This window comes from Lygodium microphyllum, chromosome 26 (assembly GCF_053477565.2).
Source record: "Lygodium microphyllum isolate KBCC chromosome 26, Lygodium_microphyllum_v1.1.10, whole genome shotgun sequence".
NCBI classification, from domain to species: Eukaryota; Viridiplantae; Streptophyta; class Polypodiopsida; order Schizaeales; family Lygodiaceae; genus Lygodium; species Lygodium microphyllum.
The window spans coordinates 115,498,819-115,525,227 of NC_141160.1; the positions used below are offsets into that span (position 1 = coordinate 115,498,819).

The 26,409-nt window shown below is 39.1% G+C and overlaps 1 protein-coding gene across 5 annotated transcripts in view; it reads left to right on the plus strand.

Annotated features, from left to right (window-relative positions):
- Positions 1–9,041: 9,041 nt before the first annotated feature.
- LOC148013718 (GHMP kinase family protein) overlaps positions 9,042–26,409 on the plus strand; it is a 99,925-nt gene continuing 82,557 nt past the window's right edge. For 3 of the 5 annotated variants that reach the window (XM_087667933.1, XM_087667930.1, XM_087667932.1), the window contains exon 1: positions 13,258–13,470. The gene's annotated coding sequence lies outside the window, so the exon portion shown is untranslated. Of the gene's footprint in view, positions 9,061–13,257; positions 13,471–26,409 lie in introns of those variants that run through there. The other 2 variants (XM_087667928.1, XM_087667934.1) reach the window with 2 other exon arrangements.

Here is a 26,409-nt window from a genome sequence, read left to right on the forward strand (position 1 = left end):
ATGGACGATTTAATGGCTGAAGGTGATCTTCCTGAACCTACGACGGAACAAAAGTTGGATTTAATTATGATGCAGCTTGATGAAGAACGAAGAGCCCAACAAGCTTTGCAAGTTTAATTGGCCAATTTACAACGAACTACCATTGACAAAGATGAACCACAACCCAAAGATCTTATTCGACGTACTATCGATGCAACACTCGAAGCTCAATCCATCCACAAAGAAACAAAGATAAGTAAAAGAAATTTCAAATTCCATACTTTCAATGGAACTCGAGATGGAAAGACTGTACTTGCATTTATCAGTCAGTTTGATGATTACTTTCATGAAGAGACATATGCTGAAAAATACAAAATTAAATGTGTTACTAATCATTTAGTCAATCGAGTATCTCTTTGGTGGACTGTGATTCGTAAGAGCATTGATTGTCCCACTACCTGGGAGAGTTTCAAAAAGAAGTTTCTGCAGAATTTCCTTCCTCCTCAATTCCATGAAAAAGCCATAAAGCAATGGGATCTTCTACAGCAAAGAGACCGTGAGCCTATATCCCAATACACCGAACATTTTTGGAATGCCCTACTGCAACTCCACATGCTTGAAGACGTACCTGAAGCGACTCACAAACGCAAGTTTATGTCTGGCTTACTTGGACATTACTATGCAGAAGTCAATATGTTCAAGCTTACAACCCTTGAAGATGCAATTTCTTTGGCTCATGACACTGAAGACAAGATTCGAGGAAGAGACAAGCGTCCACAACAATTTCAAGCAAATGGTAACTATGGTTCCAAGCAATTCAATTCAAATTTTAGAAGATTCAATCAAAGTCGTTTTCTTCCATCATCATTCCGTAAGTCTTGGACACGACCATCTGCTTTGCCATCAAATACCAATCAAAACCCTAAGCCATCCTCATAGCCAAATCCTAATATTCCTATACTTCCTGCCATTGCCAACAATGTATCTAAAGCCAAACCAATAGTTTGTTACAAATGCTATCAACCTGATATCTAGCAGCCAATTGCCAATCAAAGAAACTACCTGTCCATATCAATTATCTTGGAGTAATGGAAGATGAAAAACGTGAGGAAATGCCTGACTTTACGGAAGATGAAGACGACATTACCACTACTTTGGATATTTTGCTAGGTATGCCAACTCCACATTCTTTGTTAACAATGAAATGTTTAGTGCATGGTAAAGAAAAGATTATTTTGCATGATGATGGTAGCACACATGATTTTATTTCTGTAAAGTTAGTGAAAGAATTGAAATTACAAACTGTTTCTACACATTATCGCATTAAAGCAGCATTCCTAGGCACAAGATATAATGGAACACAAGAGGTGCATAACTTAGAAATTAAAATTGATGAATACACTAAACGTAGGAATTTCCTAGTTGTACCTTTGCAGTCTAGTGATATTATCCTAGGTATGCCTTGGCGTCATCAGTATAACCCTGAATAGATTATTCCACGCATTCAATTAAAATTTATTTTCAAGAAATTCAAATTACATTGAATGGTATGCACGCATCTAATTATTTTCCACTGCTTACTCATACTCAAGCTAAATGTGCATTACGTAAAAGTAGTAAATCTTATTTAATTTGGGTGAATGAACTTCAAGCTAAAGAAAAACATATGCATCCTAGGCATAAACAATTTCTTGCACAATTTAAATTTTGTTTTGTTGATGATTTACCACCTGGACTACCTCCTTCACGTCCTGAAGATCACAAAATAGATTTAATTCTTGGTACACAACCATCATGTAAAGCACCATATAGGCATAACCAAATTGAATAAAAAGAAATTTAAAATCAAGTAGAAGAATTGTTAAACAAAGGATTAATTAGGCCTAGTAGTTCTCCATTTGGTGTACATGTTTTATTGGTAAAGAAGAAGAATAATACTTATCGCATGTGCATTGATTATCATGCCCTGAATAAAATCATAGTTAAGAATAGATATCCGATACCTAGGATAGATGATCTTATGGATAAACTACAAGGTTTTGCTATATTCAGTAGGATAGATCTTAAATTTAGTTATCATCAAGTGAGATTAAATAACTCTGATATATTCAAAACTGCATTTAGAACACAATTTGGACATTATGAATTTCTAGTGATGCCTTTTGGATTGACTAATGCACCTGCTACATTTAGTCGAATGATGAATCGCATATTCTTGAAATATCAGCATTGTGTTATAGTATTCTTTGATGATATATTAGTATTCAGTAAAAATGAGAATGAGCATTATGAACATCTGTCTTTAGTTTTCAAGTTGTTGAAAGATAATCAATTGTATGCTAATCCAGAAAAGAGTGAATTCTTTCAAACAGAAATTGAATATCTAGGTCATATTGTTTCATCAGAAGGTATTAAGGTTGACTCTAAAAAGATAGAAGCAATATTGAATTGGCCCATACCCAAAAATGTGCATGAGTTACGTTCTTTTCTAGGTCTTGCTAGTTTTTACAGAAAGTTTGTGCGAAATTTTTCATTACTTGCCTTGCCTTTGACTAAACTTTTAAAGAAGGGTATTGTTTATAATTGGACTGATAATCAACAAAAATCTTTTGATTATTGAAATATGCATTAACCCATGCTCCTGTATTACAACTACCTGATTTCAATAGACCATTCTTTTTAGTAGTTATTGATGCTAGCGGATCTGGAATAGGAGTTGTACTTATGCAAGATAATCATCCCATAGCCTATTCTAGCTGTAAACTGAAACCATCCGAACTTAAATATTCTACTTATGATAAGGAATTGTTAGCTGTAGTACAAGCCTTACGTCAATGGAAACATTACTTAATGGGTTCTAAGTTTATGATTAAAACTGACCAACAAAGTATTAGACATCTCCTTAGTCAACCCCAAATATCTGACAGACATATTAAATGGGCAGCTTTCATTCAAAGTTTTCATCCCCTTATACAATATCAACCAGGAAAAGAAAATGTAGTAGCTGATGCTTTAAGTAGAAGACCGACCATTCATAATATTTCTGTGATATCATTTAATTCCCTTAACTCTATGAAAGATACTTATCATCAAGATATTACTTTTCAAGATGATTGGAATAAATTAGTTGCAAATAACTGGATTCCTATTGATTCACTGTCTTACAATAATGGATTCATGTTTTATGAAAATAGATTATGTGTTACAATTCCATTTAGATCTTTTGTTTTGAATGAGATTCATTGTCCTCCATATGAAGGTCATAGAGATATTATCTCTACTTTGTGTACATTGACTGAAGATTTTTATTGGCCACATATGGATACTGATGTATCTAACTTTGTATCTGAATGTTTAGTTTGTCAACGAGTTAAAAGACATCATGGTAAATAGTATGATTTACTAATGCCCTTATCTATTCCATCACGACCATGGAAACAGACTTCTATGGATTTTATTACTGGTTTACCTAACACTAAAGCTAACCATGATATGATTTGGAGTGTTGTAGACAGGTTTAGCAAACAAGCATATTTCATTCCATGCAAGAAAACTTTAACAGCATCTCAAGCAGCTCAATTGTTTTTGAAAATTGTTTTTACTAATCATGGTTTACCAAAAGTTATTATTTCTTATCGTGATTCTAGATTTTGTAATAATTTTTTGATTACTTTGTTTGCTAACTTAGGCACAAAGATTGATTTTTCATCTACATTTCATCCTGAAACAAATGGTCAAATAGAAGCTACTAACAGTACTATTTTAGATCTTTTACGTGCTTACACTATTTCTAAACCACATACATGGGATACACATCTACATTTACTTCAGTTTGCATATAATAATACACCACACACAGCTACAAAGAAAGCATCGTTTGAAGTAATTTATGGTTATAGATTGCCTACACCTGTTGCATCATTATCAAATAAAATTCAAAGTGCTGATGATATTGCTAACATGTACGCTACTATTTTTTATGAAGTTAAAGAAATGATTTCCAAAGCCCAGCAATCATATACAAAACAAGCAAATAAGAAAAGACAGGCCATGAATTTTAAAGTTGATGACTATATTTGGTTAAGAATAGAAAAATGTAGATTACAAAGTGTAGATAAACACCCAATTGTGAAATCAGCACCTAGATTCTATGGACCATTCAAGATCATACACAAAATCAATGACAGTGCATTTAAGTTAGAATTACCACCACATTGGAAAATTCACAACACCTTTCATATTAGTTTATTACGACCCTTTAGAGGCCAATTACCTGTACACCCTGTCTATGAAAACCCACCTTTGTTAGATGAAGATACTGAAATTCTTGAGCGTAAAGCTATTATAGATACTGACTTTATGACCACTAGAACTGGCCATAGATATTCTAGATATTTGGTCAAGTTTAAAAACCATCGTGTTAAAGAGGCCCAATGGATGCACGCTAGAGACTCAAATGCTTTCCCCACTCTGTTAGCTCCACATTGAGCTAATAGCAATTGAGGACAATTGCTATCCCACCCGGGGGGTATGATGCCAAGAGGCATATTACACAGTGGATTCCGTGCCACGGTGGATTCCGTAAACTTTTATTATCGGGGCTCATACACAAAGTGGATTCTTTGTGCAAGAAGTTGATGGGGACGCCTATCCTTTTTGGGTGTTTTGTTAATTTAGTGTGTACATGGCTGATTCCGCAAAATACATATTAAATTAATAAACATTTATGAGTTTAGAGTGCACATTCGTGATAAATTAAGGTTAGGATTGATTTCTAACCAATTGATTTATTTATGTAGCTGAAGACTACTAGGTATTCACTTTTGTTGGTTTAATTATATTATTTTACTAACGATTGTGAATGCTTCAGTTGATGTGTAGAAATAGCAGCAGTGGCGGTGGAAAGCATTGGAGGATAGCGTGTATTCGAGTTATCGTCAATATTTTGATGGGCGCATACCTTAGGCATGGCGCCTATATTTTGTTGCGCCTATTTATTAAGGCGTTGGATATTTATTTATTATTTTTGTATACGCATGGGCGCACGATTTAGATATTTGTATTTGGACATTGTATTGGGTATGCCTGACTTCTTGGGCGCCCGCCCACTAGCTTTATTTCTATTTGGCACTAAAGCAAACTCAAAAGCCAAAAGCGTGCTATTTTGTAATTTGGGCTATTATTTGAGCTTGAAGATGATTAATACATAAAATACATGCTTTGTGGAGCGCTCACACAAGGCATGGGGGGAGATTGCACCCAATTGGTCTCTTGTTCATGTCGTGCATGCTTTCTACATTGAGTTTTGTGCAAAAAGTAGAGTTCTTTTGTTCTTGAGGACCTTCTGACGGTCACTACGCGCTCTTACGGCATCTGATATGTGCACCATACTCACTACAATACCAAGCTCTCTAGCTCTAATACCATGTCAAAAGAATGGGAGAAAGATTGGAGCAACAAAGAGCTAACTACTCTCATTGTTCTACTTTAATCATCTTTTTTCTTCTAGCTATATAACACACAACATGAACTAGGTCTAAGTGACCACATTGGCTAACCACTAACTAATTAACTACGGTTAAGTCATGTACCAACTTATTAAGAACACACACATGATCAATAGCTACACACACCAAGCTGTCATGTAAGTATATAGTAGATGAGTGATAGGAGCTTGACTATCTCAACACAACTGTCCATGCCAATTGCTCATCCAATGAAGCATGTGCTTGTTGCTTGACCAATGAAGGTGTGCGAGCTACCATTGCCCACTCATTAGTAGCAACCTCTACAATAATAATGGAGAATAGTGCCACCACATATTCTTGTCGCTCCTAAGAGGACCATTTTAATAATGATAGGAATGGTTGAAAGGCCTTGAAAGGACTGCCAAAGAGTTATGTCACTAGTACACAAATCTCTAAGTGATGCATTAACCATTTGAATCAATCCAAGCAGCAATTGCTTAGGTTCCACATGACCTATGTACTCTTGCAAAACAATGTTAGCATAAAGATTAGTGAGAGCCACGATAATGTATTATTGTACCAGTTGAAGGACATGAGGTGTTAGGTGCCATACAAGTATTTGTTCTATCATGATTGCATCTACCACGTCTGTTGTTGCTGCCATCATGGCATCATCAAAATTCATGAGTGCATAGGCCAAGACACCAATCATGTCAACCATTTGAGCATTTGGCTTGCTAAATTGAATTTCTTCCATGATTTTGATGATTATAGTAGACATACCACTAGGAAGGTTGACTAGGATAGCCAGTGCATTTTCTTGTAATGCATAAACCAACTGTCCCTGCATGGATTCTCTTAAGGGTGCAATATTTGCCATCTTTCATTTTAAACGATTTATCTTGCTAAGAGGAGATTGTTGATGGGAGTCACAATACAAAAACCCTGGTCTAGTTGAATTAGGGCAACTCCAATATATTCCATCTTTGCCATGACTTTGTTGGACCTCTTGTTTAAGTTTGGGGTATGTCAACTGACTAGAAGAATTGCTAACCAAATTTATAGTAGGCTGACTATATCCCCCCATGCATCACATATTCCTAGTGTGGTGCTTTTGTAATACACTTTTCATATCCATCATCTTGTGGAGTGCTTTCTGCAATAGGGTTAACAGTTTGAGAATTTGTTGTGTGGAAAGTTGGTGTTTCATATCCATCATCTTGTGGAGTGCTTTCTGCAATAGGGTTAACACTTTGAGAATTTGTTGTGTGGAAAGTTGGTGTTTGATATCCCATGCTTGAATCACAAGCTGAATCAAATTGACTTCCCTCCAAATGTGATGAAAGGAAACTAGGAAGAAATTGCTTATTAGCATTTTCATAGCACTTAGAGCTCCATAAATCTTCTAAATGGTCACTTCCATTCTGAAACATCTCAACTAGTTTGCTAGCTGAAGGAGTTGTCTGTATTTATTCCCATGTAATCCTAGACCAACAATGTAAGGTATCTTGCCTTGCATCAAGAGTTATAGACCAATTATGTAGATCATTTTGTGTTGCCAAACCATGTCTTAGTTGGTAGTGGAACACATCTTGTCTTGAATTCTGAGGTGTAAATTGGTCATGCCAGTCATTTGACTTGTGCATAATAGAATGAGAAAGTCCGTCCACCCTAATCAGGATGTTCATATGATGAAATCTATTTTATTTTTCTCATGAAGCCATAGATGTGTTGTTGTCAACAATAGCAGTGCCATAATTGAATGTTGCCCAAGCAATGTGTACATGTCAAATGATCAGAAAACCAAATGCTTTACTAAATTTGATTGTATATGGATATGGCTGATCAAGTTCCAAAAGCATCCTAGTAACTTTACCAACATGATCATGTTTGGAAAACTCAAAGCACACAAATTCAAACTCATTGGAAGCAAACCAGTAGTTCTATGGCAAGTCTTGCATACCCATCATACACCCCAAGGTACATCTGTATGCTATCTTTGATTATCAAACCAATGGCTATGGGTCACATGCCAAGGAAATGGCATCCAAAGAACACAAACACGTACACTAGTAGTGTTGATATACCTTCTGAAACTAACAAACAAGTACTTTTGAGGTTACACGACCTTGATCCAAATTTACATAGTAATTCTAGTGCTTGTATCCAAACTGGTGTACAACCCTTGACTATGGAGAGGGCACATTCATGTACATTGCATATGCATAGAAATGATGTCCATGGATTTTGAGTGCATCTAATAGCTCAACTCATGAATAATCTTCCAAAGCTCACATCGGGCTCAATAATCCCCCAAACATGGCTTTAGAACTTGGTTGCTAAGGATACCCTCGAGATGAACTTCAATTAGGGTGCATGCCTTCTAGTTCAACACCTGCCTATTCCTCCACAAATTGGTATAAAAGGTCCAAACATCAATCCATCAACGGATGTGAAGAAAAAGCATGAGACATCCTTGAACCTACCAAAATCTTGAAGGACGAGTCGGGTTTATCTGCTACTGCAGAATGCTTGATATCTTTCTTATTGACACGAACATGTTTCAACCAACTATTGAGCTTTTGCTTTGTTGTTGTCCCTAAAGACTTCAATGCACATATAAGCTCATAAGCTGCCACCATACTTTGTTCAACTAGGAGCATTTGGAAAGAAGCAAGCTGTTGTGAGAGGTGTGACTCCTCTTGAAAAGCATGTTTCTGTAGATTATTCAAAGCTGAGACCTATTCATCTAACAATGAATTTGTACCAAATTTAGATCTTCAATACATTTCTTCGCCTTTTGTCCTCCCACAAGATGAAGCATTGTTGTTATGAACGCAAGAACAGTAGCTAATGTTGGTCTCCATCTGCCCATCCATGTGAATACAGTTTCTATAGGGGAATAGTCACAACATCTGCAACAGAATTTGCAGGAACAAATGCAAATCCACTACTGATGACAAAGGACTGAGTGACTTCAGTGCCTTCATGGACAGGCATAACTCCTAATTCAAATTTCACAGTCCGAGAAATGGCAGAAGGTTTTCTGATGCTTTTGGAGTCTCGCGGGTCCCTCCCTTAGACGGCTCCAGTGACGAGGGGGAGGCCTTTGCTGCAATGGCAGCAATGGGGATGGATTGATCATCAACTTACGGTGAGATTGTTTTCTTTCTTCTTTTTCCTTGCTGCAATGGCAGCAATGGGGATGGATTGATCATCAACTTACGGTGAGATTGTTTTCTTTCTTCTTTTTCCTTGGACTGGCACCCGCCTTCGTCTGTCTAAAGCGGGGGCTAACAAAGAAACGCAGCTGGTTACAGGATGCATTTGATCATGCACAAATCCTCCTACAGTTGGCTATGATCCAATTACTTGAGGAGGAATTTTGGCAATAACGACTATGTGGATCCAGGATATGTGTTTCAGCAAGCTCTAGATCCTTATCGTTGTGAGGAAGAAGGTGCCGTGGTGAACTGTAACGCTCCATAGGATGAGACTGTTGCATCTCAAAGCTTCGAGGGGATGATATGGATGAAGAGGTTGTGGCAGTGCAACCTGTTTCAGATCCGAACTTCACAGTTGAGCTTCTTCGGGTTGGCAGATGTAACCACAGGTGAGACAACTTCCAAGGATGCCTGTTGTAACCAGAGAAGAGCAACACAACTTTCTCAGAACAACAATGCAACTTCTGCACACAGGGGATTTTTTCAATTCAAAAGATGCAGTAGAGAGAAATGAGCTTCATGACAAGATAGCAGAAAGAAAGCTCTCTAATCTTCAAGAACAAAAAAAACAATGCAAACTGTTAGTACGCTCCTTACTGCCCACATGTCATTATAGAAAGTTCATCAAATGGTACTCTTATTAGCTCCACAAGATGCCATAGGTGTAGTAGCATGCTTGAGATGAAGCATGTAAGCCATAGCTACTCAGCAATGGAGCATTCTCATCATGAAGAGAGCTATCTTGGAATGTATGATAGTTCTTGTGGCTTGAAAGCTCCACAAAACAATGCTCTTCCTCAAGCTTGAGAGGTCAAGAGTTGCCTTCTTCAGTCCTTTGCTGTTGGTAGATGAGATTCAAGGGAGAGGAAGAGATTTTCTTGCTGTAGCTTCCATGGAAGCTCTCAAGAATGAAGAAGAAGAACTCTCTTTTGAAAAAGTAGCTACATTTAAAACTCTCTCCAAATCATGTGCGCCTTTTTCAACCAAGAACCCCTAAAATTTTACCTCAATGTTGCAGATGAGCTGCTAAATTTGACTTGAGTACCTCCAACTTGGTAATGGCTCCTGTGAGGTTTCCAAGAATGGGTGCGAGCACCATGTGGTACTCCATTAAAGCTTCTTAGAACTCTTGTCCTTGTTCTCCCTGTTTGACAGGTTTTTTTTTTTTGGTAAAATATAATTGGATATGAGAAAAGAGAAGGAAGAGGGGACCAAAGACCGAGGCTCTAATACCAACTGTAATCAAGGAGGCCTAGGAGAGAGATAGTGAGATTGCAAAGAGGAGAGAGAATAGGAGAGAAGAAGAGAGAGAAAGATAGGAAAACATGAAAGTTGGAAGGAAGGGTAAAAGAGACTTGATTATTGATAACTAATACCCTAATTCGGTCTCTCAACATCTTAAATACCCCATCAATGCAGCCAGGTATTCCCATGCTAACCTCGTGTCCTACCCATCTATCCCCACTCTATTACAATGCTAACAAATAGATGAATTTTTGCCCATATATAGCCATAAATTATTTAGTCCTAGGGGAATAAAAAATATATATTTATGCGTCTCTTGTTTATATTGGTTTTTCATGCTTCTCTTCTTTGTATTTGGTAAAGAAATATGGCCAAAGATCATTAGAGAGTGTAAAATCCTACCAAAATCAATGTGTCATCAATTAATGGATGGGTTTTTCTCTAGGCATTTGCCACCATCTTTTCTCAAATGTAGTGACTAGGAGCCAGAACTTGCAACTTCCACAAAAGGGCATATATACAAACAAAGCCTTTCATCTCTTTTTCTTTCTCCTTCTTTTGCTCTTGTTGCTTGATTGATTGACCATGGTTACATACTTGAGTGTCTTTTTTGTACATTTATCTTAAGATTGTAGCTTACTTCTTGCTAAGAAGATAAGACAAGTTCACATTGCCCAAGGAAGTAGCTAATGGGCCTCTAATTATGAGGTACTTACTTGGATCATAAATGATTCATTTCCAACAATAAATTTATATAACATTTGCCACTAGTTACTGGCCATGATTTTTGTAGTATTTGATCCCTAGATTATGTGCACATAGTCCTAAAGCATACTTGTATAAATGATCAATGGATTGTCACTATCGAGGTGACTATATGTGCACTTGCACAATTGATCACAAATGCATTCAATCCAAGTCAATAAATTGTACATGTGTGACTTCAAGTTGTATGGAAAAGTACATCTATTTTCTTTATATGGAAAAGTAAGATATGGAAGTAGTTTATGGCCTTAGCAAGTATTGATTGAGTAAATCTAATCTTTATTTGTGCAATCTTATTAATGAGTGTTTATGAAGCAATAATTATGCTCGACCTATGCGAATTTTTTTAATAATGTGTAAATATATTTATCAACCTAAATGGACTTGGAAAAAGTGACATCCTAAGCAAAAAAGATAGCCTTAAGTCCTTGATCAATGCTAATATTACGTTCCATGTGTTAGTGATGGTTTATTCTTTATCTATCTAGTTGCCCCTAAAAATAAGTTAGCTACATATTAATATTGTCAATGAACCCTATGTTCTTCATCCACTTTTTGACAATTTTCAAGACTAGCTTGACCTTGGATTCCTAGAAAAGATGCTCAACCATCTCTGCTCCTCTTTTGTGTAGTACCCAAGAAGTGCCTCTTTAAGAATAGCTACACTTACCACTTTCTAATGCTTTTATAGAAAAAAGAATGACAAAGTTTGGTTTGACCTAGGCATGTGTGAATGGGTGGTTAAAGGCCTCCAAAATAGGCAAATACTTTGGTATAAAGAAGATCACCCCTCCTATCAATAGGACCCATCCACTTGCACAATGTTTTTCCTTTCCAAGTCAACCCTTTCAACTTCCATCCAACCCTATGGTCATTGTGAAATCCAAACCTCTAGCAGTTGGACTTAGAGCTATCTACTCCCTAGTCTCTTGAATAGCTACACTTACCACTTTCAAATGCTTTTATAGAAAAAAGAATGACAAAGTTTGGTTTGACCTAGGCATGTGTGAATGGGTGGTTAAAGGCCTCCAAAATAAGCAAATACTTTGGTATAAAGAAGATCACCCCTCCTATCAATAGGACCCATCCACTTGGACAATCTAGCTCTTTCTTTTATGTCCTTGATCTTATCTTATGCTCCTTGTGAAATGTTTTTCCTTTCCAAGTCAACCCCTCTGACTTCCATCCAACCCTATGGTCATTGTGAAATCCAAACCTCTAGCAGTTGGACTTAGAGTTATCTACTCCCTAGTCTCTTGAATAGTATGGAAGCCAATATGTTCCCTTTTCCTTTTAACACCCTCTAGCCCTATACTACTTATCCATTTCTCAAGGGTGACCGACTCTCAAGCAATTGGGTGAGAGGACTATTCCTATTTTGAGAGCTACTAAAGGAACTATGGCCATCCAAGCAATTTTACTGAATGTAAGGTTCATGTGACACATGACATATATAGTTGGTATGAGGGCCAACTTTAGGGCTACTAATCTCTCATAAAGCTTAAGGAAGTAATAGAGAACTTGGCCAACTTACTAGAAATCTTCTTTCACACCTAGCCAAATCTCTATGTGAGAGAAGTCCTTACTCCCAATGGCAAGCCTAGGTGTCTAAAAATTCTGCCATGTATTAAAGATTGAAGCCATGTTGTAGTAATTAATATTTATACTTCTCCCAATTGAGGATAATTAGTTCAATCTTCTTTGACTTGCAAGCTAGCTTGAAAGAGAAGACAAATGATCACAGGCTTCTAAGAGAGCATTGATAGAAGCTTCCTTACCAGCGATAGTATTTGAATTTAGATTGCATCTAAAAAATTGGGTGCAAAACTATTGATGAAAGGGGATAAGAAGTCCCTTGATGACCCCATGTTTTACCTTTCAATCAAGTTTGCTTAATCACTATTGCAAAGGTAGGGGTGCAAGGGTTTAGTCTTGTCTAACTGAGTATTCACAAGTACAATATTCTTTAAAATGAGAATGTAATCTATATTTCAATTAATAAGATTAATAAAATATGTACAACAAAGTAAGTTCACTACATCAAGGCACGGCCTAAGTGCCAAGCTTATCTAGTTTTTTCCAAAAGAACTTGAAGATCTAGTGGGTTACTTTAAGCTTCTTACATATATAGCCAGGAGACAGCTCCTAAGCTCAGCAATCCTATGAATTGGGGTTCTGGAATGTCCAGTAATGAAAGCGGAGTTATTCCTAGATTTCCAGATGAACTTGAAGCACTCAAGCTAGTAGGCCTAAATTTTGAAGGTTGCAACACCCTTCTAAAAGGATTTTCCCTTCTACAGAAGAGTAAAAGCATATTAAGTGGCAAACTCGAAAAAAGTAACGATATGCCTTTCTGATCGCCTTATGAAAAAGGGGGGAGTTGCTTTAAGGCCTTTCAAATAAAAGGTTGAGCAACCGTTCAAAGTTGGGGCTTGGGTGTAGTGCCTCCCTCCCTCCCTCCCTCCCTCCCTCCCTCCGAGTAGGTTGACCAGCTGCATTGAAATATAACACACATGGAAGAATACATGAGGCACATTGACAAAGTGAGACAATGACAAAGAAAACTTGTCACCTTTCATTGAAATGTGTCACACTAGCAACAACACGACCATCGTGTGAAAGGCGCACGAGTATTTATTGCAGCCGGTGCGCCACTTCTGTCCTTTGTCGAATGAACTCTCTGGACTCTGGAGTCCTGTTGCGATCGACGATCAGCCGCCGTTCTTCGCTGAGTGCGCCGTCGTTTTGCAGAGACCATCGCTAGGAGCCCATCATCGATTGAGCTAACGGTAATTCCATTCCTCTGATCTTTCTGGGCTGCCCCCTCCTTCCAATTATCAAAAGTCATGTCATTTTCATTGGTTGGACGCAGAGCTGATGATTATTGATTAGAAAAAAGCAATGCAATTCTCATTGGTTGGACGCAGAGCTGATGAATTTTGATTAACTAAGAATAATTTATAAAAAAAAAACAGTGTAATTTTCATTAATCGTTCACAACGAACTTCCCATTTTTGTATGAGAATGTCTCTCTCGATGGCATGCAAAATAGCAATTTCTTTTTTTTTTTGAGGTTTTTGTTAAATTCTATATTTGATTCAAGCTCCCTTCTCTGGTCATCATAAGATGAACATATGCTTTTTGCATTATTTGATTTTTTAACGTTTCTATCCAGATTAGCAATGATGTTTACAATTTGTTACTGTGTTTTTGTCTTTAACGGCTTTACTTGAATTTTCTCCAATCCCCCTCTTATTTCTGATTAGAAAATTTCCAAGCGCTGCATCTTTCTATTCCTGGCTTGCAGACATATGTAGGGCTGAGTCTGAATTTAGAACAAAGAGGTGGGAAGGAAGTAGCTGAAAGGGAAGGCAGGAAAACACAATTTGGCAAGGTGGAAAATGAGTCGGATTAGCAGTCCACCTTCTCTTTGTGCGTGCAGGGCAAGTGGGGCACAAGAATAGACAAGCTCTGTACCAAAACCGCAGATAGACTGAGAGGAGCTTTGTGATTTGGTTATGTATACAATAAGATGACTGGGGAGTCGGCCAAATGCAGAATTGTAGAAGAGTGATGATATGTGTTGTGATGGGTAAAATATAATTTCCTTTATGCTTCACTGATTTGTGTATATAGGAAATTGGGTTTAGGTTATGCTGCACAGTTCAAAGCAAGCAGATTGATCTGCCGGCAGCCCTTCAGCTGCTGGCTGCAGACATGCTGAAGCAGGGAATTGGGCTACTTTGCATGAGACAATCCTAACCATCTATCAAATGGAAATAAAGGAGAAGCTGGGAAATCACAAAATGGTATATAAAAATCTCAAGTCTCCAAGTACGTTGTCAAACTTATGGCCTCTTTGGAGGGAGACAAGTTGAGTGGGGAGCCCTCCACCATTGGGAAGTAGTAGACAAATTAGAGTAAGTGAGTTCGTCCTCCCCTTCAACCCAAGGATTCTAAAAAATTGTAACCAGCTGGTAGGTAGGTGAAACTAGCCTTCCTCCTTGGATAGAGTGGTAAATAACCTGATCAAGCACTAATTACAGCAATCATAAAATTCACGTAAACTCAAAATGCATACTTCACCACTTTAATCTTAGACATTGGACACCCTATTGGCCCCAAAACTAGCGTTGCTTGTCGTATTTCTTTATCTTATATTACAAATGGAAGAAGTACAACTGAGATTCTCTGATCTCCTCCACTAATCCAAGTGCCTCTTATTGTCAAAAGTGATTAGCAAGTCTCCAAACCAATGGTTTGCTCTGGGATTGACCTTCATCATGCTCCTTGAAAAGACAAATTTAGCCTCAAATATGATATCCTGTGACTGGCCTCTTGAATCTCCTTGAAATTCCTCAATTTTAGCTGTTGGAATTTAAGTCCTAGATTCTCAATTTTGAGTATGTATCCCGAGGTGGCTGTCAAACCCTAATTTTTGTTTTCAACTAGGGTTTATAGTAGAGAGTTTCTAATATCTCCATATCTTTTGACTCAAATGGCTAGATTTTGCTAAGAGAACTTGAGAGATGGCTGGGGAATGAGAGAGGAATTTCAAAGTTTCATTGCAAGAAACGTTGAAAAGCTAGTGCTACTCTGCTCAAATTGCCATGGAAGCTGTCACGTACAGCTTAAGAACCACTAGAAAGACTGCTACCCCCTTCTATATGCTGTCATCCGCACCAGGAAAAACCTTGGGCTATTGGCACTTGCTCTTGGAGAGCTCAAAGATGTTGTCACATGCTGTAGGACTGATCCCTAGTAGTTGCAAATCACATCAGCAATGTCTTCTTGCTCTCTAATAGCCTTCTTCTCTCTCACAATGGTTGGAATAGACTTTTGCCAGCCCCTAAAAACGTTTTTTCCTCTTGCATGGATAAGTTTTTTCAATTGGCAACGTTCTAATTCCATTTTTCAACATTGTCCAGCTTATTAAATTAATTTTAAAAATATTAGTTTAAAAATAATTTAATAATTATTCTAGTGCTCAAAAAGTTAATTTCACTAGCCAATAATTAAATTGGCTTGGCCAATTTGTTTTTCAAGTATCCCTGAGCAGTTATTGATCCCTAGATTGACATTAATTAATTATTAAATGCCTAGTCTCTAATGTCACCATTATATTGATCTAGGCCCAAATTAGACATGGGTACCATCTAGTACCTGTCATACATAACTTATTATAAATTTTGGCTTCGGCATCAACTGATATTTATGGGTCTTGGGTCCCACAATGTGAAATAACTAACTTGTACCTCACATGTACAAGTTATATTAGCACATTTGATTGACTTTTAATCAAATACTAAGCAAAGCAATAGAATTTCACATCCTTGTGATAGACCATTCCCTTGAAATCTTTGCAATCATCCTCGATTGCACTGCATTGTACCAAAGGAAAAGCATATTGCACTAGAATTTCCTTAAGGCATCACAGTCACAACATTTGCCAAACCTAGTGAAAATTTCTAGCTAGCATATACATAACATAAAACTGAAAATTAGTCTAGAATTATTGCTAGAAACCCATAGGATGCATCCATTAACTCATGTTTCTCAATAGTTCTGACTATCAACTATAGAAAAGCATTAATCTAGCATAAACCATGACTGAAATTGTCAATGGCATTTATTAACATGCAACTGTTCATGGAACCAACTGTAGACCATCAAAAGTGACCATAAACGGTTTTCAAATTGACAAAAAACTGAGTTGAAACTAATCAGAACTTTTCTCTCAAAACTAAGGCAAAAACTCATGGCAAATAGATCGTAAACTAATGCAAAAGTATAGTTTCAATGCCCAGGTGAAAGTCATACTTATCTACATACATCTCATAGTGACTGGTACATTGAGTAGTGACCTCATGGCCGGACATACTGTTAGCCTAGTACCTTGGATGCATGCTGAATACATCCAAGATCCACTACATATAAGAGCTGTCCATAACTGGCGGAGTGAAAGTGCTACGTCTGTCACAACTATAATTAGTGCTTAATCAAGTTATTTACCACGCTATCCGAGGAGGGAGGTTGTGAATTTTTAGATCGAGAGGCATCATCCCTGCTTGATCCCATCTCACTAGCTGAAGACATTCTTGCTGTAATGCTTAGCTGAATACAATGTCAGCACTAAAGCAAAGCTTTTGACCTTCAATCAGGTGCCTTGGGCCCACCAAGTCAAGGGAATTGATGGTATCCCAGCAATGGAACCATAAACCCAACCTTCGTTCTCGGATAGGGTGGTAAACAACTTGATTAAGCACTAATTATAGCAAGCATAAAATTCACATAAATTGATAATGTACACTTTATCACTTTAATCTTGAACGTTAGACACCCTGTTAGCCCCTAAATTGGCGCCCCTTGCAGTATTTCTTTATCTTATATTGCAAATGGAAGAAGTACAATTGAGATCCTTCGATCTCCTCTGCTAATCCGAGTGCTTCTTGTTGTTAAAATTGATCAGCGAGCCTCCAAACCAATTTGCCCTTTGGTTTGCTTGGGGATTGGCCTTTATGGTGCTCCTTGAAAGACAAATTCAGCTCCAAATTTGATATTGTATGGCTGGCCTCTTGAATCTTCCTAAAATTCCTTAATTTTAGTTGCTGGAATTCAAGTCCGAGGCCCTCGATTCTGGGCATGCATCCCAAGGTGGCTGTTAAACTGTGGTTTCTGTTATTAGGGTTTGCAGTAAATATTTTCCAATATCTCAACTTCTAATGACTCAAATGGCTCCATTTTGTTGAGATAACTTGAGAGATGGTTAGGAGATGAGAGAGAATTCTATAGAGAGAGAAATTTCAGAGTTTTATCACGAGAGAAACGCTAAAGAGCTACTGTTACCTTGCTCAAACAACCACGGAAGCTGTCACCTACAGCATAGGAGTATCAAAAATATTGTTGCTCCCTTCTATATGCTGTCATTTGCACCAAAAAGGACCTTGGGTTGCTGTCACATGCTCTTAGAGGGCTCCAAATTGTTGTCACATGTTGTAGGGTTGATTCATGGTGGCTGCAAATCACATTAACCACCTCTCCTTGCTCTAACAACCTCCTTCTCTCTTACAATGGGTGGAATAGACTTCCACCAACCCCTAAAAACGTTTTTCTAATTTGCATGGGCAAGTTTTGCCAAGTGGCAGCTTTGTAATCTCATTTTTCAACATTATCCATTATATTAAATCGATTTTCAAAATATTAATTTTAAAAATTAATTAAATAGTTATTCTAGTGCTCAGAAAGTTGATTTCACTAGTTAGTAATTGAATTGCCTAGCCCAATTTGTCTTCCAAGTATCCTTGAGGAGTTATGGACCCCTAGACCAGCATTAATTAATTAATTAATTAATGCCTAGTCTCTAATGCCATCATTGACATTAGTGGCCAATAAATTGATCTAGACTCAAATCTGACATCGGGTACCACCTGATACCCATCTTACATAACTAATTACTAATTTTATCTTGGGCATCAACTGATATTTCTTGATCTTGGGTCCCACACTGTGAAATAGTTAACTTGTACCTCACATGTGCAAGTCACATTAGCACATTTGATTAACTTTTAATCAAATGCTAAGAAAAGCAATAAAATTTAACATCCTCGTGATAATACATGGATATGGAGAATGTCTCCCAACATGTCAATATGATGGGGATGGTAAGGGATAAATTGAGATGTGATAAGAGTTGTTCAAAAAATTGGCTAGGAGAGGCCTTGACTTAAAAAATATGTGTGTTGCCCTAGAGGGGTTGTCCTAGGATGCTTTAAGTCATTGATCATGATGGGTATAAAAATTAGATTGGTTTCATGGAATGCTAGGAATATCACCGTACTTGTTGCGATAGTACTCAAAGTCCTCTGTCATGTTAGTGAAGTCTGGTGAAGGTGGAGTGTCGTCCTCCTCACTGAGTCCATAATGCCGTCTCAGGGCCTCCAATGATGGAGAAGCCTGATCAGTGATAAGACATCATAGGAACTGGAGAAGAAGGTGTCTGGGACATTGTGATTCGGTTACGAGTCGTATTGTGTGCCTTGCACAAAGACTAGCTCTCAACAATATCTGCAGGATACTCTTTACAAGAGTACCGGGCTCTGATACTATGTTAAGAAGACTGCTAGGGTTTGCACTGAGGACACACGGAGTGTACGACCATGACAGAAACACAAAGACATAGACACAGACACAGAGGGCAAAACTCAAACCCTAAACGCAAAACTCAAAACTCAAAACTCAAACACAAATAGAAGAAGGGAGAGAGAGAACACAACTCTGAAGTGAATGAATGTTGTAAATGAATGTAAGAGTGTACAATGTGCTCAAGGGCAGAGCAATGTCAGAGTGTGACGTCCACTGAAGACGGATCCCAAGTCTGTGACCACCAGTCGGAGTTTAGGAGTGCTGAATAGTGAATGGTAGCAGGCTGGTCACCAAAATGCAGCAGTTTGGAGGCTGGAAACTGGTAAACGCAGTAGTGTACCACCGATCGGGGGCTGGAAATTTTGCACAGTCTGTTGTAAACAGCAGGCTGAAACAGCAACTGAGAGTGTCAGGGCCTGCAATGCTGAAAACGCAGGCTGGCTGACCCTGAAGATGATGGACAGCAGGCTGAACAGCAGTTTGGGACAGTTTGGAGCAGTCACCAGCAGCTGAGAGCTGTCGCCTACAGCAGTGGACAGGCTGAAGATGATGTGGCTGCAGTCGATGATGGCTGGACAGCAGATGGAGGCGGGCTGCAAGCTGGAAACTGGGCGCCGACAGCAGTAGAGGGTGTGTGGGCTGGTGTAAACCTGCAAAACAAGGATGATCGCTGAATGGGGGCAGCCTGTCTATTTATAGATGTGGAAGGGCGCCCCAAAAATTAGGGTTTCCACTAAACTTTCTTGAACCGTTCCCCGTTTTAGGGTTTCCACCGAACTCTCTCGAACCGCTCCCTGTTTTAGGGTTTTACTCTAAAAGAGCATTTTTAGTGTGTTTTGGGGCTGTTTAAGAGGCTAATCAGCAAGTAATGCATATTTTAGCTTAACACATCCCTGTAAACAGCCCACTTGCGAGCCTCCAATACCTTGGGCATGTGTTCTCTGCGATGTGCTATTTGTGTTGGGATAAGGTCCTCATCCAAATAAATCTTCTCACCCTTGAGGGCTGTCCTCTTGGAGAGGAAGGATTTTTTTTTCTTCATGTCCCCAAAGCAAAGAATTAGAGCCTTGGATTTAGAGTCCTCTTTCCCCACTCTCCAAGCACTGACGATAGGTACGTCTGAAGTTCCAATTTTGTTAGCAAGTGTCTTAGCATCTTCCTATGGGCTGCTCTTCTCCTCCCATCCTACTATCTGTATATGTAAAACACTAGCTTGTCTCCTAGCCTCTTCTTCCAAGGTAGCATTCATTACTTCAGTCTTGTTCACTAATGTTCCCTTATTCTTTTTAACTATCTCAATCCATGGGCTAGCTTTTTCTATCTGCTTCTGTGTTGTCTTTGCCACTTCTGCCCATGAGTGAACCTCCCTTTCACATGCCTTCAAAGCCTCTTTCTCTTTTGTAGTTCTTCTTGCACGTTCATTTCTTTTTTCTTAAATGTATTCAATTCTTCCCCTAGTTCTAAGATTTTAGATTTGTAGGCATCTACCACTTTCAGCATTTCAGTTTTCAGCGTGTGCATTTCGGACAGCATTTGTGCATGCAAGTCATTCTTAATCTTTATCTATATGTCTTGCATTTCTGCCCTCTGATTTACTATCAGTTCGGATTTAACCTGCTCTCATATTTCTTTCTCCAATTCTTGTCTCATAATTCGTAGTTTAGAGCGAATCATGAGATGAATTTCTTCGTATTTCTTTTCATTCATGGTACATGAGGTCTTTCCATGCTTGTCAGATGCTGGGGAGAGGCGGACCCTATGGCCATACGTCTTGTACCGTGTATTCTTAGAAGAGGTGTTGAACATTGCTTCCATGGAGGGTTGTGTTAGTTCTTGATTAGATTCGTCTCCCAGATATTCATTTTCCACGGTTTGATGCTTGCATTTGTCTACATTATCCATCTCTCACACACTGTGTGCAAAGCCACTTAGCTTGTACTTTGTACTATCAAATCAGAGCAATTTCTGTGATTCCTGTAAATTTCCAGGGTTTACCTAACCCCTTACTAAATTTTTGCAAGGCTAGTAATCTTTTACGAGCCCAAATGCCTTCACATTGTTTATAGTCACTGCAGAAATACAAATTGCAGCCCCAGTCAGTGCATTACTGCATACTCCAGGACATGATCAAAATCAAAGTCAATGCATCATTGCCTAGTCCACAAGCTAGTGCATCAATACATTCACCCAGGTCTGCATTCATGTCATTCTAAGTACATTCATGTCATATCAATCTGATTACATTTGCAATCTTAGTACATTGGCATGTGGGTGTGTGTCAGTACATTACTGTATACAGTACGCTTGCGTCAATGCATTTACTATATCTTTGCATCACTATAGTGCTAACGACAGGTCTGCCTCACGCGAGAGAGAGAGAGAGAGAGAGAGAGAGAGAGAGAGAGAGAGAGAGAGAGAGAGAGAGTCTAGACTCTTGAAACTTGAGTCTTGAAAGTTGAAAGGAAGGGAGACTCGAGAGGCCCGAGGGTTGGGGTAAAGTTGAAAAAGCAAGAGGGGATGGGAGATGAGAATGGCAAATGCTTTGATAGGGTGCCGGATAGAGGGGATGGGAGATGAGATTTGAGAATGGCAAATGCTTTGATAGAGTGTGGAAAAGAGGGGATGGGAGGTGAGATTCAAGAATGGCAAATCACAAGTCCATTCAAGAATCAAGATCCAAGAGAGGAAGATAAGAATGGTAAGTGCTTGCTGAATTGGTGTGAAAGCATGGAGGAGAGGAGCACCTTTTGTAGATGAGAGAAGGGTCAAAGTTCAAATAGTCAAAGAGGGGCCAACGATCAAAGAGAGGTTTGCCAGCTGGAAGGAATCCAAAGAGTGCTGGGGAGGGGGGTGCTGCAAAAGGGGTGTGATGAGGTATCCAAGGCTTCCCACCCCCCCTAAAAAGTGCAACGCAGGCATACGGGACACGCAGGAGTAAAGGCACGAGCTCAGGAAACGTGGGACGCGAGATTGAGGACGCATAAGGCAAGTGGCTTAAATAGGCCCAGAAAAACGTACGAATTCGTACAAATCGTACCGTACGGACAATACAGTACATTGTACGGAGGCAACTATGAAATAGACAGGCTGTTCCCATTCAGTCTTTATCCTGTTGTGTAGGCTTCTTACACTTCCTTGTAGATTTCAACTATCAGCCACCTACCATCTACTGCCTAGTCATCACCGACTGTAGCCCATCTCTATCTAGTCCTAGGCAGCTTGTTTCCAACCATCGCCCTGTTGTTTAGAGGTCTCCATTTGTTGTGTCATCATAGCACATGATTAGCTTGTGTTTTCAGCATCTAGTGCTAAGCAATAGGCTACTGCCATCTTTCATCGGGACGTGAAATTTTGAGATGCTTTAATCTTGCTAGTAATATTTGATTAAGTTACTAATTAAATATGCAAGGTTGTTTAGCATATGTGATGCACATGGCAGTTATTTCATGGAAACGGGCCAAGGATCCGGAGGATGCAGTGGGTGTTAAAGGCAAAAGTTGTGTTAAGTTATGCCAATTGGGTTTTGGTGGTTATTTGGTGTCAGGTTGAACCCTAGGACAATTGTTTGGCCATTAAGTGTCAGTGGTGACACTAGGGACTAGCATTAATTAATTAATTAATGCTAGTCTAAGGGTCAACAGAGGTTGGGAACTGCTCCAAGTTGCAAATGGCCTAGCCAATTTCATTCGAGATGGGCATGTTTAATTTTGGGCAGGGTCAAAAGGGCTGAAATTAATTTTCAGAATTAATTAATTCTGAAAAATTAATTTAATGATTGAAAATGCATTAGGAAGGCTGCCACTTGGCAAAACTTTCCCATGCAACTAGGGAGAAGGTTGTTGGAGGGTGGTGGAAGCTGAACGGCAGCCATTTGGAGCTTGGTGGAGGAAGAGGAGGTGATCAGATTTGGCTCTGAGAGGCGACGACGACTGAACGCGCGCCGCGACAGGACAGGGGGCAGCAGGTTCTCTCTTCTGCCTCAAGAGAGGCGGCGGTAGGAGAGGAGGGCTCGCCAGCTGAGCTTCTGTTTTACCGCCCTTTTGAAGCTGTTGGTGCCATCGGATTTGTCATCAGAGCTATGGATTAGAAGATACATTTCAGCTGATTTTCTCTTTTTCTATAGCATTCTCTTATCTCCTCCAGTCTATGCTCAAGAATTCTCAGCAATTTTCAGCCATGGGTAGCAGAGTACAACCAAATTTGGTGGACAACAGAGAGTTTACTGCTGTAAACCCTAAATTACAGCAGTAATTAGGGTTTAGCAGCCACCTTGGGACCCGTGCCATGAGTCAAAGGCATTGTACACTGAAAACAGCACCGGAAATTCGTGGAATTGTGAGGATTTCAGATGCCAGCCCATCTATTGTGAATTTGGGGCAGCATTTAACCAGTTGGGGTTCCATTAGAGCAAGTCCTGGGTGAAAATCAAGGGGCAATTTGCCCGAATGCTTTGCTGATTATTGGAACAGCAAGGGGCTTTTGAATTAGCCAAGGAGATTGTGAAATCTCGGCTTGTAATTTATCCATCAGCAATTGAAATTAGAGAAATACCGAAAGGGGCGCCAGTTTTGGGGCCAACAAGGTGTCCACTGTCCAACTTTATGAAGGTAAAGTGAGCATTTCAGTTTATGTTCATTTGATAATTGCTGTAATTAAGTGCATAATCAGGTTAAACCACCCTATCCGAGAAGGAAGGCTGGTTTCAGCCATCTCTCCCACTAGGCAACTATTGCAGTACTTGTGTTTTTGCTTTTTAGCATGCCGCTTACATCAGCTAACACCTCTCTTGTTGTGGCTTGACAGTTCTTTGCCTTGGGTGATCAATTTTCAGCCTTCTTTGATGGTAGATTGTTGCATTTACCAGATTTTAGCCTCCGACTATTGTGTTTTGGTGACCAGCCTCTTGCCCTTCATTATTCAGCACTCTCTCATCTTCGACTAGTGGTTACTGTATGGGGATCCGTCTTCAATGGATCACTCTTCGACACTACTGCTCTGTCCTTGGGCACTTTGTACACTCTTCATTCATTTATGGTTTTCATTCACTTCAGAGTTATGTTCTTTCTCTCTCCTTCTGCTTGTGTTTGTTTCTGTGTTTGAGTTTTTGAGTTTTGCTTTTAGGGTTTGAGTTTTGCATGTCTGTGTCTATATTGTTGTGTTTCTATCGTGGTCATACATTGTGTTTCCTCAGTGCAAAACCTAGCGGTTACTTCACTGTTTTCTTCACACCATGCCATCTCATCCATTGATTCCCATTGATACCTTGGATCTATAGGTTCTTCCTAGTTCGGGGCCTTCGATGTTTGAGCCATGACTTGGTTATTACAAATTGCTGAAATACAATCATTTGTAATAACCAATTTTGAGCATACATCAGTAATCTAAAGATTCAAGAAATAGTGAACAGGGCACCAAGCTTTGGGGCCAATAGGTGTCATGTGTGGTGTAGGAGCACTTTAGCTGTAGTTGTGTGTGGATTTTTCTTGTTGAATTAAGTGTTTGCTAAAATGTGGTTTACTTCAATTTGGGCTTCAGAAGCTGCTTCATGGTTCCATTGCTAGGACATCACCATCTTTCTAAAGGAGGCAAGTTTTGGTTGTCTCAAGGTGCAAACATATTCATTTTGGCTTGCTATAATTTAGTTACAGCAAGGTTTATACTCGCTGAAAACAGTGTACAACAAGGAGCAAACGGTAAAAGATGTCACACAACAGTGCTAATAGGAGTGAGGAATAGGAATACCCTCTTGAAAGGCACCCAACACATGGTTTTGAGTCACCAAATGCTGAAACTGCTTGAGGACAGCGAGTAACAAATGTGATCAGTGAGCATGCAGCTCAATCACATGCAACTCCACAAGTCCAAGGTTCTCAGGAAGCAAATGCAATATTCAAGGCACAACTGGCAAGTGCTGTTATAAACTTGCAACACTTTATTCAGCAACCTCAATTTGCTGAATTTATACAGCCAGTTTCCGATGTTGATGGGAAAAAGGTTGTTTCACATTCTAAAGAGCGAAGTGCAGCTCATGGACAAGCTTTTCCGCCAAAAGTGTTGCATGCACCAGCACCTATAATGCTGAATAAGCAGGGAACTCTAGTTCAACAGCACTATCGTCTATTAGGGATAATGTGCAACAAACAATTCCTCAACCATCTATGTATCTAAGTAATTTTGGGGGTGGATCAATATTTCAGGCTATGGATGCCACTGCACTCACCAATGTTGGCATGCAAAAAGCAGCTGGTTGTTGTTAGGAGAGTTAGCATGGGGCATTGCAGCCAAGAATGGAATTGGAGTGTTTGGTCGATTGGGAGGCTGTTTGTGCATATCTTAAATGCAAATGCAGCAATGGCCTCATCGGGGCCACCATTTTTGCAGCCATTAGTGCATGATAACTTGACATCTTTGGGTAAAGTTAAAGATTACAAAGAAGGTGGGGTGGTAGTCAAATTTGAAACCGTTAATGATACGCAGGATATACTAAGGGCTTTGACCTTCATTCAATAATTTAACACAACCTACTCTGGGGGCAATGTTTCTAAGCATTTAAAAGTGGGCAAGGCAACCATCTTCTTAAAAGGGAATGCCCTTCAATGGTGGACAACCTTTTTGATGCAAGGCAAGATACTAGCAATTTAGGTGCATTTGAAATAGGCTCTCTCTTCCCAATGGCTCTTGATGTGACAACATCTTGGCACAAATTGAATGCAATTTATTGTGCTGATTCAGAAGAGTACACCAACAAATTCTGGGCAGATTTGCTATCAATTAGCTCTTTTTGCAAGGTCACAATGGCTGAACTAATTTAGATGCCCTTGTGGAATATGCTTATAACAATATAATGAACAGTTCCATTGGCAAGGCACTGTTTGAGATTATGAAATGTGGAAAGAAAGTCCATGGATGAAGCTTAAACTGAAGGAAAGGTAGCTCTCTAAAAGACTCAATAGAAACAAAAGAAAGCAGTTGACCGTCACCATAGAACTTTGGCATTTACAGAGGGTGACTGGGTCTTGTTGTGCTTTGAAACGGCGAGGTTAAAGAAAGGTAAAGAGCATCTTTTCTCTAAACTCAGCATGAGGTATTATGGGCCTTTTGAAGTGTTGCAAAGGATGACTCAAGTGGCTTACAGGTTGAAGCTACTTGATCATTAAAAGATTCACAATGCTTTTCATGTGAGTCTTCTTAGGCCTTTTTGTGGTGATGTGTTTGAGAATATTAGAGGATGCAATGCACCTAGAGGTTAAGAAAAATAACAAAATCTTGGTTTCTAAACATATATTAGCACACAAAGAAAGGAAGGTTAAGGGTAAAGTCTCCCGTTGCTATTTGGTGAAGTTTCAGGTTATGCACCAGTTGATGCAAAATGGATAAAGAGGATGATTTGGAAGAATCGCCTCATTTATTACAATTTTACCTTGATGCTTTTTAGTTGGAGCTTGCTTTGGTCCAAGCTTAGTTATAGGCTTAGTAGAGTGCAAATTTGGAGCATTGCATGATGCTCAAGAGGAGGGTGGTGCCTCTACTTGGTACAACTTTGCTCACATATCTAGAGGCTGTTTGGAGATCTTTTAGATTCCACA